The sequence below is a fragment of the Cryptomeria japonica genome, chromosome 5 (assembly GCF_030272615.1).
Source record: "Cryptomeria japonica chromosome 5, Sugi_1.0, whole genome shotgun sequence".
In the NCBI taxonomy this organism is placed as follows: domain Eukaryota; kingdom Viridiplantae; phylum Streptophyta; class Pinopsida; order Cupressales; family Cupressaceae; genus Cryptomeria; species Cryptomeria japonica.
In genome coordinates, this window is record NC_081409.1 from 336,727,745 (window position 1) to 336,749,718 (window position 21,974).

The following is a 21,974-nucleotide window of genomic DNA, read 5'->3' on the forward strand; positions in this document are numbered from 1 at the left end:
TGGGGCGATTATATGCATGTGTTCCTATGTGACGCTTCTATATGCTTTATGAAATGTGATGATGTAGTATATGTATGCTTTTTATATGATTCATGAGATGTATATATCATGTATGATGCTTATAAGATGTGCTAATGAGTGATGTGTGTAGGATGTGATATTATTTATGATTTCTATATGCATGTAGTGAGATATGCTACCATGTGGTGATGCAGTATTTACTACATGAGATGCATATATATTTTTGGTGTGTCATTATACTCAGTCATGTGATACCAGATTACATGGGACTCGAGATGGGACAATAGAGGACAAAGCAAAAAAGGGATGGAAGGTAGAAGATATGGGAGTGAAAGAGCTTCTTGTGCTATTATCATCATTGATATTTATTATGGAAAAATAGGTTATGACTGTCCAGGTATAGATTCGACCTAGAAAGTCATTGTACCCGTTTGCATGGAGATTAGACAGTCACAGACAAGGAATTCCCTAGTTCACACATAGACTCGCAATGTCTTCATATCCTTGGATGAGTCATAGTATTACTAAGAGACAATCCACAAATAGAAAAATAGGTGAACATACCCCATCCTCGCCTTTCTAGTCAAAGACACCCTGGAGATAGAATCTCTAGCCAGAGACATCCTAGAAAAGCTAAAAGACATGTCACCATAGAGATAAAATCAAGAGAAAAATCAAAGACTTGACACCAACATATAATGGTATGATGAAAGAATAAGTATCTGATAGAATACTGAGAAGGGGGGCGGGGGGGGTGTATCAGTATATTGAAAAATTGATACAAAGTTCCCAAACTCAAACTCAGTCAAAGAAAGTAAGCATATCTCAGTCAAGATCAATATTCATAAGAATAATTGACATCAATCGGTTTAATTGTTATGACAACTTTAACAGTAAACAACTTCAATCTTATAAACACCAACAATGCTTAATCATAACTCAACATATTCATCTCTCAATGCTTCTTCGTAACATGCCTTATCAAAAATTAACCAATCAACAAATAAGATCACATCCACAAAAGCATGCACCACTTGACGCAAATGTTTATATGTGGAAAACCCAAATAGGTAAAAACCACAATGAGATGAGACTCACAAGGATAGCTATCTGAACTCTTCTGAAGTTCAACCTGTTAGGAGCCAAGCTTGTTAAAGTTTTACAATAAGTCTTGTTAAGAACTAATTCTGGTTAGGAATCACTCGATTAAGGGATTTACAAATATGCCTTGATTAAAAGCACAATACCTTGTTAGGAGTAACCTCACTGGAGGATTTAAGAATCCAAGCTAATGGACCACCTTGTTAGAGGATTTAATGAGTAACCAAGCTTGTTAGAGCTTACCCGGTTAAGGGATTTTACTTCTGCTATAATTGTTATAAAATAACAGGTTTTCTTGATCTGTCTGAGTAGCACTATATTTGTTTGATCAGATCCTTCTAAGCTTCAATCTGCCTTCAATCAAAGTGCAAATCCATTCACTAGTTGGGCAACTACACACTCAACAGGTTTTCTACCAATCTTGCCAACAACCTTTACAACAACTTCATCGACCTTAAATAGAAATCAATTAGGTCTGTAACATAGCAAAAACCTAATTCTCATCATCAAGATTACAAACAAGTTGGTACAATCTTGACCATTAGAAACCATGAAAATCTCTTCACATTCTTCAGAAAATTCCAACCACTCCATGATCATTGCTTCATAGGACTTTGTAACTCATCACACGTGTTGTGCATTAAATTCAACCCACTTTGCTCCTTCCCTATACAAGAAAAAACATGCCAAAACAATTTGAACATATCCTCATTCAATGATCACATGTGTCTTCATCATTACCACTCATCAAATAATAAATCAACAAACTTGATCAGTTAGGGTTTAACAACTGATAGGGTTTACTAGTTACAATGCATAGAAAGGTTTAACCCTTTACACCGATTCACCGGTTTATCTCACAAACTTAACATATAGGTTTACAACATCTTCCACAAAGCTCTCTTTACCGGTTACTAGCCAATATCAAAAACAAGAATATCAGCAATAACATAAATACTATTACTGGTTCAATTGACATCAATGACAACATATCATTAATGCAATCTCTATGCAAAATACCAACAAACTCAAAATACCAACAATCTTCCCCTTTGGCATTGATGGAAATAAAAATATCAACACCTCTGAGTGTTGTTGAGATTGGTGAATAGGAATCCTGGTTTACATTACCAAGTATTCACCTTGCTCTGTTTGTTTTCATCCTACCGTTGGTTCACCTAATCAGACACATAATTCTTCTCCTCAATCACATAATTTTTCTCCCCCTTTGACAGCAATGCCAAAGTGAAAGTAAAACATGTAATTCTACTCTCATTGTGATGTTAATGCTCCCCTTGTGGAATACATTCACTTCTTCATCAATCCATGTAAAATCATGCAAGTAATTCAGGGACTAATGCAATCAACATCATGCTCAACTAACTTCATGAAGAGGGATAACCCCCAATTGACTTCTGAGATACTCAAAAGTGGTCTTAGGTAGAGGTTTGGTAAAGATATATGCAAGCTGCTCCTTGGTAGAAACATGCTCCAAGATAACATCTTTACTTTAAACTTTTTCCCTCAAGAAGTGATATTTCAATTCAATGTTATTAGTCCTTGCGTGCAAAAAAAGATTTTTTGAAATGTTTATTGCACTTGTATTATCACACAAAATCTTTATTGGTTATGAGATTTCCATCTTCAAACCTTCCAAAATATGTCTCATCCACATAGCTTGTGTGCAATTCATATAAGCTGCTACATACTCAGCTTCAACAGTAGATTGTGAAGTGCAACTCTGCTTTTTACTACTCCAAGAGACTAGCCTTCCTCCTAGAAAGAATGCTCCATCGGAAGTAGTCTTTTGGTCATCAATATTTCCTGCCCAATCAACATATGTGTATGCTTTCAAATCAAAATTTCCACCATATGGATACCATAACCCATAGTCAATAGTACCTTTCATATATCTAAAACTTCTCTTGGTTGCCATCAGATGTGCCTCCTTTGGATTCTTCTGAAATCTAGCAACAATACCAACTGCATGGGCAATATCCGGTTGATTGTGAACAACATAGTGTAATTTGCCAATCATTGACCTGTATTCCTTTTCATCTACAGACTTAGATGCATCTTCCTTGGACAATTTACAACCTATAACCATTAGGGTTCCAACTAGCTTACAGTCATCATACCAAAAGTCTTCAAAACCTCTTTCGCATACTTGGATTGAGTAATGAAAATATCATTCTTCATCTGTTGTATTTGTAAGCCTATGAATTTTTTCATTTCCCCTACTAATGACATCTCAAATTTATTCTTCATTTCATCTGCAAAACAATTACTCATGTCATCATTACCTCCAAATATAATGTCATCTACAAATACTTCACTGACTAGTATATCATCTCCTTCAGACTTGAGATAAAAGTTGTTGTCATCACTAGTTCTAGTAAATCCTATCTTTATCAAATGGGTATGAAGTCATTCATACCATGCTCTAGGTGCCTGCTTTAATCCATACACGACTTTATGCAATTTGCATACCATGTCTTCCTTATCTATCAATGCATAACCATCAGGCTGCTCTATATAAACATCTTCTTCTAGTATCCCATTCAAGAATGCAAACTTGACATGCATCTGGTATACCTTAAACCTCTTATGAGCTACAAATGCAAGTAGTGTTCTAACACCTTCCAGTCTTGCTACTGGTGCAAAAGTTTCTCCATAATTCTCTCCTTCGTCTTGCGCATATCCTTTGCATACTAATCTTGTCTTATTGGGAATTACAACACCATCTTCATTTAATTTATTTCTGAACACTCATTTAGTACCTATAACATTCTTGTTTACTAGTTGGGGTACCAGGGTTCAAGTGTTGTTCTTCTCAATTTGATCCAACTCCTCCTCCATAGCTTTCACCAAATGCCTCCTTAGCACTTCTAGGTTCAAAGGTGGATATTGTGCAAGAGTTCTCTCTTATTCTCCTTCTAGTTAGTACTCTAGCATCCTTGTCCCCAATTATTTGTTCACGACTATGATTCAGTCTCACATACCTAGGAATAACACGATCATTCTCTTCAGGTTTATCTTCTTCATTATCATCTTCCTTTGAATTTATTTGTTCCAATTGAACAAGTACATCAGGATTTGCTTTATCGGTTTATGATCTAATAGTTTCAGGTTACAAAATCAACTCATATGGGGTTTTGTCCTTACCTCTTTTTACTAGAACTCGGTTCATTATGTACACAGTTGTACTTATAGCTTCTTTCCAAAAAAATTTTGATACACCTCCTTGTATCAACATAGTTTTAGCTGCTTCAACCACTGACTGGTTGTTCCTCTCTGCTATACCATTCTGTTGTGGTGTCCTTGGTGCAAAAAGTTGCCACTTGATACTATTATCATCACAATATTTAGTGAACTCTGCAGAAGTGAATTCACCGCCATGATCTGTTCTTAGACATTTTATCTTTTTTCCACTCTCTTTCTCAACTAAGGCTCTGAATGCCTTGAATTTACCAAAAGCTTCATTCTTATCCTTCAAGAATGTGACCCACATCATCCTTAAACAATCATCAGTGAAGATCATGAAGTATTTATCACCTTGAATGCTTCTTGTTCTTATTGGTCCACATAGATCTCTATGAACCAAATCTAACAAATGCTCTGCTGAGGAGGACTTTCTCTTAAAAGTTGAAGAAGTCGTCTTTCCTAGTTGACATTCTTTACAAAGAGCATTAACCGGTTTGTCTAGCTGAGGCAAACCTCTTAATGTCTTAGACTTGCATACTTTAACAATATTGTCAAAATTTATATGACAAAATCTTCTATGCCAAAGCCAGCTATCATCTATTTTTGCAAACAAACAGTTTCTAACTTTAGGATTGAGATGAAATAGATTACCTCTAGTTTGTTTCCCACTTGCAATCAATTCACCTTTGTTGTCAAAGATTTTGCAAATTACATTTATGAACTCTAGTGGGTATCCTCTGATAACTCAATGATGAACCACTAGTACCAAACCGGTACTGGGAGGGGGGGGGTGAATCAGTACAAACACAAATACAGTCCAAAACCAGTTTGATAGAAAATACTCTGAATGACTGATAAACAGAGATGCCGGTAAAATAGAGTGCAACTGGTTAAGACCACCCAATTTAAGGGATTTTGAATCAAGCCAGTTAAGGCTACATTGCTAGGGGATTTTACAACTGTTGAAGTGGCTAGAGATCAATAGCTATTACAATGATATGTTGACAACACTCAATGCTAATGCAAATATGTTTTGGCTCCTCTTCACCTTCTACACATTCACTTTGCAGATATCTCTTCTCTCCTTTGGTCTGGCAAGAATCACATATCACATCCCTTGGATACACACTCACAACTTTTTCCAACAACCTCAGACAGAAACCTAAAATCGACCTTATAGGGAACATATAGGTTGGTAGCAAAAACCCTAAACCCTAAACCTATTAGGTTGAGCAATTCAAACGGTTCAATCCTGACCGTTGAATCATACTACATTAAATGCACTAGTCTTGAGTCAATCTCAAGACATTCTCCATCGTCCATTATCCACCGTTTTCATGGCGGCTGATAACCCATCACGTGTTATCACCATTTGACAAACTTTGCATATTCCAGAGGTAGATAGGAATAGTCTTCTTCATGCAAGATCCTTCACGTGCATAGAGCTTACATGGCAACATGATCTGTCCTCCATCATACTGCTAACTCATCACACAAAGATCACTGATTGAGTCACATAGACTTGAGATACTCCAATTGGAAACCCCGAAGTGGAAGTTGCCTTACCAACCGGTAGTCATATAGTGCTTCCATGTGCCGGTTCCCATAAGTACATGCTGGTTCACCTTGAAGAAATGTGCCGCTTCACTTTGGCATATACCAGTTCACACATATGTCGGTACCTCTTTCTTCACTTTATCACATGTGCCAGTTCACACTATGTCTCATATTGACATCAATGACAACATACAATATCATTATGTCTTCATGTCGGTTCACATAATGCCAACATCTTCTGTCATTAAGTTGTGCCACACTTAACAGATTATTCTTTAGGCCTTCAACCCAATAGACATCGTCAGCACTGCTCTTTCCATTAAGAGAAATAACTCCCTTACCTTTAACCATACATGATGAGTCATTGCCAAATCTGACAACATCGTCATCAAATTCTTCCAGGGAAAGAAATTTTCTCCGATCATCAGTCATGTGATGTGAACAACCACTATCAATGATCCAATCAACAGAGTTATCCATTATGGATACTAGTGCCTTCTGATTTGATATTTCTTCCTTAATAGCTACAAAGACAATATCTTCACTAGCATCATCATCAGATTCTTCATTAGTAATACCACTATCAATAGCTACATGACAATCTCTCTTGCCTTTACCCTTATATTTCTTAAATCTGTCTCTCTTGTATTCATTTTCACCATTAGGGCAGTTTTTTGCTATATGACCAATCTTGTTGCATGTAAAACATTTTACAGGTAGCTTACCTCTATATTTACCAGTGCCTCTAGGCAATCATTTTACCAACAATGCTTCAAGTTCCACTAAGTTGTCTTCATCTTTAGCATCTCTATTGGATCTAGATTCATAGTTATGGTTGGTATCTCTATTTCTTCTCACATATGGGTTAGAGACAAAATCTCTAAATGCAAATTCTGATTTCTGTACACTACCATCATAGCCATTTTCAAAAGTAGTAAGTTTGCCAATAATAGAGTCAAGAGTTACCTTTGTCTTGGCAATGGATTTCAGCCCTTGAATAGCTACAACTCCAATAGCATAGACCGGTAGCAGGGTTTTCAGTACCTTACTAATTACTATGGCATCTTCCACTTTCCCTCCTGCACTCTTTATCTCACCAACTATCTCTTTAATCCTTTGATCGTACTGTTGGATATTCTCACCTTCAGACATCCTCATGTCGTCAAACTTTCCTCTTAAACTCTCCTCTTTGGCAATCTTAACATGTTCATCACTGCTATAAATCTCTTCTAATTTCTTCCATACTTCATATGCAGTTTCAAAACCATGAACATCTACATTTTCAACATTAGACAGGAAACTGATAATAGCTTCTAATGCCTGGTGATTTTCTTGTTGTTCTTTCTTTTGATCATCAGTCAAGGGTCTAGTTGGTGTAGTATACTTATTGTCTATATGATCCCAATACTGACTACCAAGACTCTTAATGTAAATTTTCATTCTATCACTCCATATTCTATAGGTATCTTTATTGAACTTCGGACCTTCTTTCTTCATCATGATCTACAAGATCTTTTCCTCAAGTTGTTAGGCTTTTAGATTAAGAGAAACTAAGTTGCTCTTATACCAATTGATGGTATGATGAAAGAATAAGTATCTGGTAGAATACTGAGAGGGGGGGTGAATCAGTATATTGAAAAACTGATACAAAGTTTTCAAACTCAATCTCAGTCAAACAAAGTAAGCATATCTCAGTCAAGATCAATATTCATAAGAATACTTGACATCAATCTGTTTAACTGTTATGACAACTTTAACAGTAAACAACTTCAATCTTATAAACACCAGCAATACTTAATCATAACTCAACATATTCATCTCTTAATGCTTCTTCATAACATGCCTTATCAGAAATTAACCAAATCAACAAATAAGATCACATCCACAAAAGCATTCACCAATTGACACAAATGTTTATATGTGGAAAACCCAAATAGGTAAAAACCATGGTGAGATGAGACTCACAAGGATAGCTATCTAAACTCTTTTGAAGTTCGACCTATTAGGAGCCAAGCCTGTTAAAGTTTTACAATAAGTTCTGTTAAGAACTAATTCCGGTTAGGAATCACCCGATTAAGGGATTTACAAATATGCCTTGATTAAAAGCACAATACCCTGTTAGGAGTAACCTCGCTGGAGGATTTAAGAATCCAAGCTAATGGACCACCTTGTTAGAGAATTTAATGAGTAACCAAGCTTGTTAGAGCTTACCTAGTTAAGGGATTTTACTCTATTGTAATTGTTAGAAAATAACAGGTTTTCTTGATCTGTCTAAGTAGCACTATATTTGCTTGATTAGATCCTTCTAAGCTTCAATCTGCATTCACTCAAAGCGCAGATCCATTCACTAGTTGGGAAACTACACACTCAATGGGTTTTCTACCAATCTTGCCAACAACCTTTACAACAACTTCATCGACCTTAAATAGAAATCAATTAGGTCGGTAACACAAAAGAAAACTAATTCTCATCATCAAGATTACAAACAAGTCGGTACAGTCTTGACCATTAGAAACCATGACAATCACTTCACATTCTTCAAGAAAATTCCAACCACTCCATGATCACCGCTTCATAGGACTTTGTAACCCATCACACATTGTGCATTAAATGCAATCCACTTTTCTCCTTCCCTAGACAAGAACAAACATGCCAAAACAATTTGAACATATCCTCAATCAATGATCACATGTGTCTTCATCATTACCGCTCATCAGATAATAAACCAACAAACTTGATTGGTTAGGGTTTAATAGTTGATAGGGTTTACCAGTTACAATGCATAGAAAGGTTTAACCCTTTATGTCGGTTCACCGATTTATCTCACAAACTTAACATACAAGTTTACAACATCTTCCACAAAGCTCTTTTTACTGGTTACTAGCCAATATCAAAAACAACAATATCAACAATAACATAAATACCATTACCGGTTCAATTGACATCAATGACAACATATCATTATTGCAATCTCTATGAAAAATACCAACAAACTCAAAATACCAACAACATAAAATGAAGTCCTCAAGTTATAAGTGTATCTTGTCTCATATATTAATATGTTTGATCTGGTCACAATGTTGTTATCCTGAAAGGGCCAGATAAATGTTAAACTCTTGTTGTTTCCAAAGCCTGCCAAAAGATTTGATTTATTGAAAGCACACTGCTTCTTGTGTCTCATCTAAAACTGAGTGAGTCCATGAAACTTATACTTTATTGCAAAAAAGAATAGAACTTTATTATGGATCAGCGATGCAAGTGATCCTTTATTGTAGATTGTGTTGTGAGGAGGAATGAAAAGACAATGATCTTCAAAACATGTGATGCTCAGGGTTCCACTTCCATCACTAGATTTAGGATTTTGCCCCCAGATACAAATTGGACCTGATTTATTATGAAAGAGGGGAAAGGAATGGAAGGTTTATTATGGGTGGAAAAAAATTTATTAGGAATGGGACGTTTATTAGGGATGGAAAACCAATCTTAGGTAGATCAATAACAAGCCATGATGGGAATGGGTCAATTTATTATGGAATGAAAGGTTGTGAGTGTTTGAAAAGTGAAAGGGTGAAATTGAATCCTGAAAAAGAGGGAGGAGCAAAAGTCTCTACACATGGCACTGATAACACAGTTTTTACCACGGTACTTGCCCAAGGTGCCACCAAAGTGGTTTTCACCGTTGGACGAATTTATCTCTTTAACTTTTTTTATTTTTTGATTCTTTTGTGTCACAAGGTGCCTGTTTGCTAGGTTTTCACCATAGTGATGATTTTTTATTTTTACTATTTGTTTTGTATTTTGTATTTTTTTTTTTTTTTGTATTTTATATTAAGATACTTTGAAAAACTATGTGTAAAACCTGTGAAGGTGCATGTTGCTGATAGGATCTTCCAAAGGTTCTCCTTCTAGTGTTGATAGTTGATATGCACCTAATCCATAGACTATTGTGATGATGTAAGGGCCAAGCCAATTTGGTTCAAACTTACCCTTTTTCTCTTTGTCTTGCTGATTCTTAGGATTTTCTCTTAGGACTAAGTTACCCACCTCAAATGTGTGAGGCTTTACCTTGTGATTATAGCTTCGACTTATGTGTTGCTGATATTCATTGAGATGATTGAAAGAAATTTGTCTACACTCATCCAATAATTTCAAATCTTGTAAGCAGGAGACCCTGTAGTCTTTATCATTGATGAGATCATGCAAAGAAACCTGTAGGGATAGTAACTTGACCTCAATATGAAAGATGGATTCTACACCATAGACAAGTGAATAAGGAGTGGCTCCAGTGGATGTACAGACACTTGAATGATAGGCCCATAGTGCAGGATTGAGTTGGACATGCCAGTTACGGCTAGCGTCCTCGACTGTCTTTTTGAGAATTTTTAGGATAGTTTTGTTAGATGCCTCAACTTGACCATTACCTTGGGAGTCATATGGGGTGGAAAAGAGATGATGGATATGGAAGTGATAACAAATCTCACAAATATCCTAATTCTTGAAAGGATGGTCATTGTTTGTGACAAGGGAAAGGGGAACAATGTATTGACAAATGATATAGTTGAGGATAAAGGTTGCAATCTGCTTTCCAGTGAATTGAGTGAGAGGAACAACCTCAATCGACTTAGTGAAATACTTTGTGGCCATTGGAAGAAGGAGGGTGAATCTTGCCCACGAGATTAAGTCACCACTGATAAAAGGGCCATGGAGTGGTGATTGGCTGAAGTTTTTGTGTTGGTGCATGAATGAGGTCTCCATGAATCTAACAATTCTTACACTTTCTGAAAAACTGATATGAGTCACTTTCCATAGTAGGCTAGTAGTATCCAGTCCTCATGAGTTTCTTGGCCAAGGTTGGACCACTAAAGTGAGAACCACACATACCTTCACGAATTTCATGTAATGTGATCTGAGCTTTGTTACTTTCTAAAAATCTAAGGAGAGTACCATCTAGACCCCATCGATAAAGGGTATCAGCTAACATTACATAGTGGGAGGATTGGCAAATGATGGTATGGTGTTGATTATTGGAAAGGTCAGGTGGAAGGATATTGTCACAGAGGTAAGTGAAAATGTGATTGTACCAAGGGGAATCAGGACCAATGACACATATCATTTCTACAGGAGTGATCTTGTACAAGGGAACCAAAAGATTATCCACCAAGAACTCGTAGCAGGTCTAGTTCTAAGGCATGTCTATCAAAGAAGCAATAGTAGCCATGGCATCGACAACTCGATTATTATCCCTTCGAATTTTCTCAAATACTATATGTGTGAAGTATTGATTGAAATCATCCACCATTTTCTTGTATGGCATTAACTTTTCATATTTAGTCTAGAATCATCATTTGCTTGGCGAATCACAAGTTGAGAGTCCTCAAAAACAAAGTTCTTGGATCTTCCACTAAACTACAATTTGTAAACTTGTTGTTAATGCTTCATATTTTTCTATGTTGTTTGTACAAGGGAATGATAATTGATATGACTTATGAATAGAATCCTCTTGAGGTGTAATGAAGAGGATACCCGCTCCCCCACCCCACTACGTGTATGAACCATCAAAGTATAACTACCAAGGCTTTGAATTTTTCACCATGAAGATAGATTCGTCTACGAATTCTGAGAGCATAGGAGTGTCATCAATCATATGTGCATCTGCTAGCTAATCTGCAATGGCTTGTCCCTTAATGGATTTTTTTTCCACATACTCAATATCAAACTCGCTCAACATCATGACCCATTTAGCCAATCTACTAGTGAGTGTCACCTTGTTGAGTGGGTATTTGAGTGGATCAATTCTTGCAATGAGCTTTGTTTTGTGAGTTAGCATGTAATGATGCAATTTCTGAACCAAAAACCACAGCAAGACACTCACGCTCAGTTGAAGTGTAATTAAGCTTGTAACCAACCAATGTGCGACTGATATAGTAAATAGCTCATTATTTTCCATCATGATCTTATTGTGCCAAGAGTTCCCCCAATGCTTTTTGTGTAGCTGATATGTAAAGTAATAGGGGTTTTCCTTGACTTGACAACATCAACACTGGTGGATTTAGGAGATAGTCTTTGAGAATTTGAAAGGCTTGTTAACATTTATCATTTCATTTGAACTTGATATTCTTGTGAAGTAGATATTGAAAAGAATGACATTTATCTACGAGCTATGCTATAAATCTATGTATTGATTGAAGTCTTCCTTGTAGAGATCAATTTTGGTTGATGTTCTTCAGCGGTGCATTTCCAATATGGCTCTAACTTTTACTGGATCTTCTTCAATTCCCCTTTGTGAGACAATGTATCGAAGGAGTTTCCTGGAGGTCACCCCAAAGACACATTTCTTGGGATTTAATCTAACTTTTTACTTTTCCAATCAATCAAAAACTATTGATAAAATATCCAATGTGTTTCCCTTCTGAGTGATTTTCCCAAGAGATCATCAACATAGTCTTCTACAGTGACATGCATGAGATCATGAAAGATGGTTGGAATTGCTCTTTGACATGTTGCACCTACATTCTTTAATCTGAATGGCATGGCATTCCAACAAAAGGTATCTCAAGGACAAGTAAATGTTGTTTTATGTTGATCTAAAAATTGCTATTTTGATCTGATTGTACTTAGAGAATCCATCCATTAATGAGAGCATTGCATGACCTGTTGTGAGATCATCTATTAAATCAATGTTTGGTAATAGAAAATCATCTTTTAGACAAGTCTTATTGATGTCTCTAAAGTTTGTACATATTCAAATGATGTGGTCTAGTTTGTTGACAGGTACACAATTAGAAATCCACTCAAGGTAGTCAATCGATCTGATGAAGCCAACATCCAATAGTTTCTCAAGTTCCACCTTCACTAATAGTGCCACCTAGGAATGCATCTTTTGAAGTTTATGTTTTACCGGTTTGGTGCATGGAGTGACTATCAAATGATGCATAACCAAATCATGATCCAATCCAAGCATATCGACGTATGATGATGCAAAATTGATTTGTCATTCTATGAAGAATGTTATGAACTTTGGTCTTTCCATTTCTATCAATGACTGTGCCAAGAAGATGTTGTGAGGTACTTGCTCTGTGCCAATACATGTATTGATAGTTTCTTCAATTAGCATTCATGTTTTTTCTTCATATAACGTCATGGGAAGAGTGTCAAACCTTCCATCCTTAGGCACCTCAAAGAGTTTTTCGCCATCGGATGCATCCTTTCTTTATACTTTTTTGGGGTCAGACAACACCACAATGTGGTTTTCACCATAAGACCCATGATTTGTTTTTATTTTTATACTTTTGTGACTGGAAGGTTTGGCAACCTCTCCAAAATATCATGCTATCAAGTTCTATGATGTATCCTGCTTTGTAGTCCCCAAGTGGGAGATCATCTGGTATGCCAAGGTAGTCAATAAAGGCGTCATCATTTTGGAATGTGTCAAGTTGTGGAGGTCCTTGTTGGTCCCATTCAATGAGTTTTGGATGAATGAGGGGAAGGCCATCGATATGTTCAAAGTCAATGGGTGTGAGGGTAAAGATACAACAATCTTCAAGTATTTCAATGAAATCATCGGGGTCATCTCTAGTACTCTCCTCATCGGTCTTGATTGTAAACGAATCCAAATCAACGTCACTGGAAGGACACTCAGCAATGGGAGTCTTCACTCTTTGTGGTTTTGACCTAGAACCTTGAGACATAGAGGTCTTGGGATCCCAAAATGTTTTTATCCATGGTTCCCCACTATCTTTTTGTTCTTGAGATGTAGAATCTGATAATGTTGCTTGACCAACTCTAAATTATTTTCTAAACTTATCTTCTTCAGTGGGTTCACCTGCCTCTCTAAATATTTCCATGAGTTCATAGTCATTGAATGACTTGTCTAAACCTCATTAGAATTCATTAGAATCTGTGGAATAGCATTTTTCTTGTTGTTTCTCATTAGTGGAGATAGAACCTATGATTTGTAATGTTGTTTGAGAATTAGGACCACGTAACTTCAATGATGTGAATCCAAGTCGCTTAGTGTGTTGCTTCTTCGATACTAGATTTGGTTACAATGGCTAAACAATACCTTTATTTCATAACCAAAGAGAGCCTTTTCCATCATATCTAAACTTTTGTAAGAACTTAAAACCTTTACCATAGTTCTCACATGATATTGTGATGTGATCTTGTGTAGATTCTTCTTCAGGTTCTCCATGAAGCATTTTGTAAAAGGCTTTTTCTTCCATCTCACCCCATTTCTTGAATGTAGTGGGATCCTATTTTATTATGATTGCGGATAATTTCTTGGAGAGATGTGTTCATCCATAATCTTTAGGAGTATCCATTTATTGTCTTAGGTACATGGTTTGATTCAAGCTATACTCTCCCATGCCTTTGTCCTTGTATTTTACTTTGAGTTCTCCTTTTTCTAATGTAGAAGCTTTCACTTATTCTGGATCAACATATGTTGAAAATGGAGTTTCTTCTCTATTGATTGGGACTATTACCTCAAGTCTATGTCACAAGTTGTTACAATATATGAAGGGGTTTGGGTCACCTTTGACCGTTACTTCAATTTTATTATAAGGTAATTTAATGCATTGATGATATGTCGATGGTACTACCTGTTAGAATCAGAGATCACTCAGAGGGGCAGGTGAATCGGTGATCTACTGGAAATTGAAACAACAAACTTATTCTTTATCCACTGGTTAACAATGCATAACAGATAAGAACATAAACATGAAGCAATAAATACAAAAATCCGCACCGGAATTTTTATGTGGAAACCAGAAAAGGGAAAAACCATTGTGGGGCTAGAACCTACAATATTCATATACTATGGCCAAGAGTACATAAATATTACATAGATGGGAATGCACTTGCATTCAGGCTCACTACCTAGAGCTCACTGCTCAAATAAGTTTCCCGAAGGGCTACAACCCTCAAGGAAGTATCATTGACTTATAACTTGTTTACAATGTGAATACAATGAAATAAACTCTTAATCAACATCTGACTATGCAAAGATGAGTTCCGATTAGGCTCTGAATCTCTAACTATCTCTGCTCTTCTAATTATTTTGTCTCTATCATAGTCAGCTATCGATTGGTCTAAAAGCAAAATATGCACATGAAATTGTGCTTAGTCACACCAGAACGGATCACCATACACACCACACTCTGAAAATCAATTGCCTAAATGATCTTATATATCTTGTCTTACCACAAAAACAATCTCCTTCAAGTCGGCTTCAATCTTGAACAAAACATAGCACCGGACAAAAAGATTATAACCACATGCTTCCAAAAGGTCTTACATATCACTGAGATCACAAAACAAATCACCAAAAACACTATAATCATTCTGGATCAAAACATTATTGAAAAACCCTATTTTGCCTTGTTTCACTAGTTACCTCCATCTTTCGGATAAGCTGAATCATGACTGCTAGATTGAACAATCAAGAAGAGTTTCCATCAATGACAACCCTAAACAAATAATCAACCATCGGAAGTCTTCTAAAATCACCGGATGAGTGTCAATTGCCAACAATCTCCCCCTTTGGCATTGATGGCAATACCTATGAAAAATGGCTAAGTTTTGAAACCTGTACAACCAAATGAGAGAATAAAAGAATTCTAAGGCTCCCCCTTAGATCAACAATCCACTAATCTGTAATACACCAGACTGTACACTATACATTTTTCACCTTATCTCTCCCCCTTTGACAGCAATGCCAAAGATAGGATGTGCATCAAAACTGCCTATACATATATACACATTCACCGGAGGATTAAATCTATGCATGCTTTAATATATCCGCATATGCCATCTTCAGGAACCCAAGATATGTGTTCTGGATCCTGCTCACAACTTCTCCAGTATTGAAACAAAACCATTCAAAACATAAGCATAAAACTCTATAGCTGAAATCACAGTAGGATTCTCCTAAGACATGTTCTAAATGTAGTCCATCTTATGATACACTAAGGTGTCTAGCCAGGGACCAATTAAGTTCTGGAGTTCATCTGTTCACCTGATCATCCTCTCCTTTTCCCTCTCAAAATTCCTAATCTGCTCAATGATATTCAAAATTTGTCCCTCAATACTGCCGGTTAAATTGGCTATGGGATCATAGGCCTGAGAAATCTGATCTAACTACCCTTTACAATTCTCTATCTACTTGTCTATCTCAGTAGTAAAATTGGTCAAAATTAGACAAGACTTGTAAATTTCACCACCTTCCATTGAGGCCTCATCAATCAGTTTTGACTCTTTATCCAGTCGTGCCTTATCATTATTAATCATTTGCAAAAAAATTTGAACTTTAGCATTCTTAAACTTCTCTATAGATTGTCGGGTTGATGCTTTAAATAAAGAATCAAATTGGGTGGATATATGATCAATTAAATTTTTAAGCTTACCGAATGAACTGGTACTTGCATCAAGTTGCAAATCCAGTACCCCCTATTCCAAAACTTTTAACAGATTTTTCAATGAGTTTCTTCTCTTCAGATTCTGATTGTGCTAACTCTTGACTATCTTGCGTCTGAAGAGCAACAACAATTATCATTCTCTCAATTGGAGAATTTGATTGAAGGGTTTATCAAAATTGATGTTGAACTATGGAAAACTCCTGAGGCTTTGGGTTTTTGCAGTGTCAATTGCCTCAAGTACGGGAGTCTCCTTTCCCTTACCCTTATCCATATCCTTATCCTTATCTGGTTCATCTTGTTTCACCTCTTTTTTATTATCTGCCTCAACAGGTCTGGATTTAACTTCTTTAGGTGCCTCTTGTGCACCAGTGTCACCACTTGGTGCACCATCCTCTTTAATTGTGTTGATCTTCATCGATCACCCATCAAATTCTACACTGGTTAGCTTGTTCACGGTAGGGTTCGTGACCTTTCACAACCCTGGCTTCTCATCAATTTGATTCAAACAGGTAATCTTCCTTAATTGCATCAACAGTGATCTTGTAAGGTTGGTCTAGCTGCATGAATTTAGCGTGGATGCTACTTAGCACATATCTTACCCACTCCTCATCAAAAGTCAAAAAGTTCATAAATTGGATGAAACCCTTTTTCTTCAGTTGTGCAAATTTCAGCTTAGGATTGCCAACATCATCCATGATTATGTCAATATATAGGTCCAAGATGTCTTTCAAGCTGGTTTCTTCAATTTCATAGTGTATATAAGCTCAAACATCATCGACATGCAAGACTCTGTGTGGAACGAAGGAAAATGCTCCAACCGGGTCATCTTCCATGGACTTGTAAGGGTGTTTCTTAAATACAGGATGGGTCATGTCCTTAACCTCAACCACTAGTGGAGTAGCAATGGAAGATGCAAATGCCATTTTCTCAAAAAATCAAACTCAGAAAAATGTCCTTTGAGAAATACCTTAACCAACTATCAGATGCCCTAGATCGCTTCATCGGGTATCTTTTAGCTCTCTCATCGCCTGGAAACTTTGATTGCCTTCTTCTTCAGCTTGAAAACACTATTTGCAAAGTGAAGAATGATTCTCGCAATTGCCTTTTTAACTTTGCAAACCCTAATTTCTCTTTGAAATAAATGCACCTCAAGTATTTAACTAGATGCCTTGTTCTACTACCGGATGCCAAAAATTAGCCATCTGAGTTCCAGATATTAATTTCCATCTATAATCCAATCACTACATATCTCATCAAGGGGAACAACAAGATTTGCATTGATTTGCCTCCCCCTGAGGCCAAAAGCCCTAGTTATCAGATGAAGATTCTGTACCGGATTTAGGTATAGATCCGTTATTTGTCTTAGATTCATCCTTCTTTACACAAATCTTCTTATGTTGATCTCTGGTCTCATCAACTTTTCCCTTTCCCTTTTCATCTAATTTGTTCTTGTCAACCAGAGCACTATTTTTTCTTTTGCAAAATTTTGCAATATGACTGGTTATGTTGCATGCTTTGCAAACAACATTATTCTTCATAGGTTTGAAGTTCATGTGGTTTTGTCTTGTCCTACATTGATTAGAGATATTTCCAAACATTCCCTAGGCATAGCATCTTTTGTTCTGAAAGTTATTTATTACTGCTCTACACATTTTTGACTTGTGTCCAAAATTATTCCATATGACATTGACCGGTAAAGGTAGAAACACTATTCATATTGTTCATCATATTGTTATTGTTCATCATTCCATTATTCATCCTACTTGTGCACTGACTTACAATATGACCAAATTTATTGCAATTAAAACATCTACCATTGAATTTATGAGCATTAAGTTGTCTTACCAGAGGATTTTTTCTCTTCTTCTAATCAAGTTTAGCATTGCCTTGTCCAAATCCGAAGGATTCACCTTTCTCAAATCATAGGCCCCACATATCCTTTCCATGTCTTTGACTTTCCAGCATCTCATCAAGTCTTGCTGAGCTATCTTTAAATTTGTCTTTTTATTCATTGGCAGTAGCAAGTTCATCGCTCAAGGTAGCAACCTGTCTTTCAAGTTATGGACCATTGTTCCTTGATTGTGTCAATTCAAGCTTCAACTAATCATTCTCATAGGTAAGCCTGAAGCATTCATCAGCTCTTTCCTTTAATGGTTGTCCTAGATTCTCTTCATTCTTCTTTTGGTCTTCAATCTCCTTAGTCAATCTCATCACAATGGATTGCATCTCATTCTTCAAAGCAACATTATCTCTCTCAAGCTTGTTAACCTCATCATCTTTGTCCTGGTATTTCATGATCTGATCTTCTTTCTCCTTCAACTTGTCCATTAATTCCTTCCTCTTTTCTCTATAGATACTTTCTTGATCCTTCAGCTCACTAATGAATTCATTAGTAGCATTCAGATTCTTCTTCAAGGTATAGGATTCACTTCTAGCTGCATCAAGATCCTCAAGTGCCACATTGAGTTGTCTCTGGAAACTGGAATCCATTGAATTAATCTCTCAAATCTTCCTCAAACCATTAATCTTCCTTAGAGGAACTAGGCTCTGATACCAATTGTTAGAATCAGAGATCACTGAGAGGGGGGGTTAATTAGTGATCTAGCAGAAATTGAAACAACAAACTTATTCTTTATCCATCCATTAACAATGCATAACAGATAAGAACATAAACATGCAGCAATAAATACACAAATCCACAGCACCAGAATTATTACGTGGAAACCCGGAAAGGGAAAAACCACAATGGGGCTGGAAGCCACAATATTCATATACTATGACTAGGAGTGCATAAATATTACATAGATGGGAATGCACTTGCATTTAGGCTCACTGCTCAAATAAGTTGCCCGGAGGGCTACAACCCTCAAGGAATTCTCATTGACTTACAGTTTGTTTACAATGTGTAAATACAATGAAATGAACTCTTAATAAACATCTGACTATGCAAAGATATGTTTCGATTAGGCTCTGAATCTTTGACTGTCTCTGCTCTGCTAAATATTTTGTCTCTGTCACAATCAGCTACCAGTTGGTCTGAAAGAAAAATGTGCATGTGAAACTGCGCTTAGTCACACCAAAATAGATCACTATACACACCAAACTCTGAAAATCAATTGCCAAAACGATCTTATATATCTGGTCTTACCAGAAAAACAATCTCCTTCAAGTCGGCTTCAATCTTGAACAAAAAATAGCACCAGACAAAAAGATTATAACCACATGCTTCCTAAAGGTCTTCCATATCATTGAGATCACAAAAAAATCACCAAAAACACCGTAATCACCAGAGATCATTCTGGATCAAAATATTACTAAAATACCTTGTTTTGCCTTGTTTCATCGGTTAACTGTCTACCAGTTAACTCCATCTTTCGGATAAGCTGAATCATGTCTGTCGGATCAAACAACCAAGAAGAGTTGCCACCAATGACAACCCTAAACAAATAATCAACCATCAGAACTCTTCTAAAATCACTGGATGAGTGTCAATTGCCAACACTACCCTCATTTCATGTATCTATGGACGTCACAAAAGTATGTTGTATGTGAGATCTAAATCAAGGACTTGGAAAACCACATCCTTTGTCATTGTCCTAACTCTCAAAGGTAGGGTCATTGTTCATTTGGATGAGCATTCCTCATCATCATATGCTTTTATGGTAATCTTATTTCTTGAATCCACAGTTTGTTCAGAGTATCCCAATTGTAAGATTGTTCTCAATGTGCAAATATTTAGACCTACTCCTCCATCTATCAAGCCTCATTTGATATAGTTCTCATGGAGAAAGGCTTCAATCTAGAGGGGTGTATTGTGTGGTTGACACGGAGATACGTCATTAGCTTCTATAAATGTAAGGTAATGCAGAGTGGAAAGGTATCCCCACCATGGCTTAAAACTGGTCCACATTCAGATTAGTGGGGACGTGTTGGACATTGTTGCTGCTAGGATGTGTTGTTGTCATTGATGTCAACATATTCCTACTCTGATGATTGCAGATTGGTTCATTGGGAATATATTTTGGTGTATGGAGTATTTCTAGTATCATTATATTCTTCTGTATTGGTTTTGGTGTTCCGGGAAGCTTAATTGATCATATCATATGATCCGATTTTGCAGTTTGTTTTTCTGATTAGTTCCTTACAGAGTTTAGTATTTCCTCTGGTATATTCTGGTGTGATCAGATCTTGTGCTGAGATTTTGGGATATTGTTTGGGATGGTCTTGTCTATCTTCATTTTAGATGGTCCATGATTTGGTGCTCTGCAAGTTATCTTTTCTTCGTGACAGTTGTTGTTCGAGTACTCTTGAGGTTCAGATGTTTATTGATGAAGATCTGATAAGTGGTGTTGGTGCAGTTGTTGTTGATGTTTCTAACATGCTTGTTGGTGTTTCCTAATTATGTCCTATTTTTTTTTATGATCCACATTGATCATTGTGCAAGTTTTTGGTGATTTTGTTGAACTAGTGATATTATTCATGTTATGTGGTTTTCCTAGTGGTGTAGCATGTTGCAGTTGATCTTGGCGTGATTACTGGTGGTGTTGAGCATTTGGGAATTTGAATTACGTCCATGTTATGTCATGTAAATCATTATATTGGTCTGGTGGTTGATCTTTGTATCATGTGTTATAATTTTGTAATTGTGAGTTGAGGGTTTAGCCGACCTTGGTGTCAAGGTTGATGAATTGTATAAATCGGTGATATTGTCATGTAATTTAGGAATAGAGGTTGTTTATGCATTATTAGAAAGTGGTATATGTGTGATAAAGGAATTATCTTTTAGTGTGTTGTATTGAGAAAAGATTGGTGTTGCAAAGTAGACAGTTGTGCTTAACCGAAACTATGATCAGGCATTTGGAGATGCTATTCTTTTAGTTCATTTCTTCCAGATTGTAGTTTGAATCTTGTTGTAAGTCACTAAGACTTCCCTGAGGGTTGTAGCCTTCCAGGTAATTATCTTTTGAGGAGTGATCTCTAGGTAGTGTGCCTGAATGCATGTGCATTACCCATTATAATATTTTCACATACTACTACAGAGTATCATCTTATTATGGGTAGGTTCCCACCATGGTTTTTCCCTTAACTAGGTTTTCCATGTCAAAATATTGGTGTTGTGTGGTGTTCATTTTATCTTCTTATCTTTGTTGTTGATGGAGTTTATCAGATCTATTTTTGTGGTTAAGTTTGTAGATCTGGTGGAAATTGATTCACCCTCCCCCCTCTTTCAGGTTTCCTTCATTGTTGTTGCCAACATAATGGAGGTATATCTCAATGCTTTGTCAAGAATAGCCTTATGTGAAGGAGAGATGCGCAAAAGCTCAAGGATGGAGATAAGGGTGGGTGTCTTCCCTAACTGGTCTACAAGGTCATACTCATTTTTGGTAGATGATGAAGTTGTGGTCTTGGATGGAACACCTTGCAAGGTGACATTACCACATCAAGTTGTAACATTCATTCAGGGGTTTTATCATTGGATGATGATAAAAATGGTCCAATTCCTTTTAACACTACTTTACTCCTTTGGGTAGAACCTTCAACAATTTTGTCCTTTATAATAATGGTAGAAACATGATTTTCCATTGAAATATGGTTAACAGTGGAAACATAATTGTAGGACATCTTGGCATAATTAGCTTGGTTATCTATTTTTTCTTTTCCCTTATCATGTTTTGG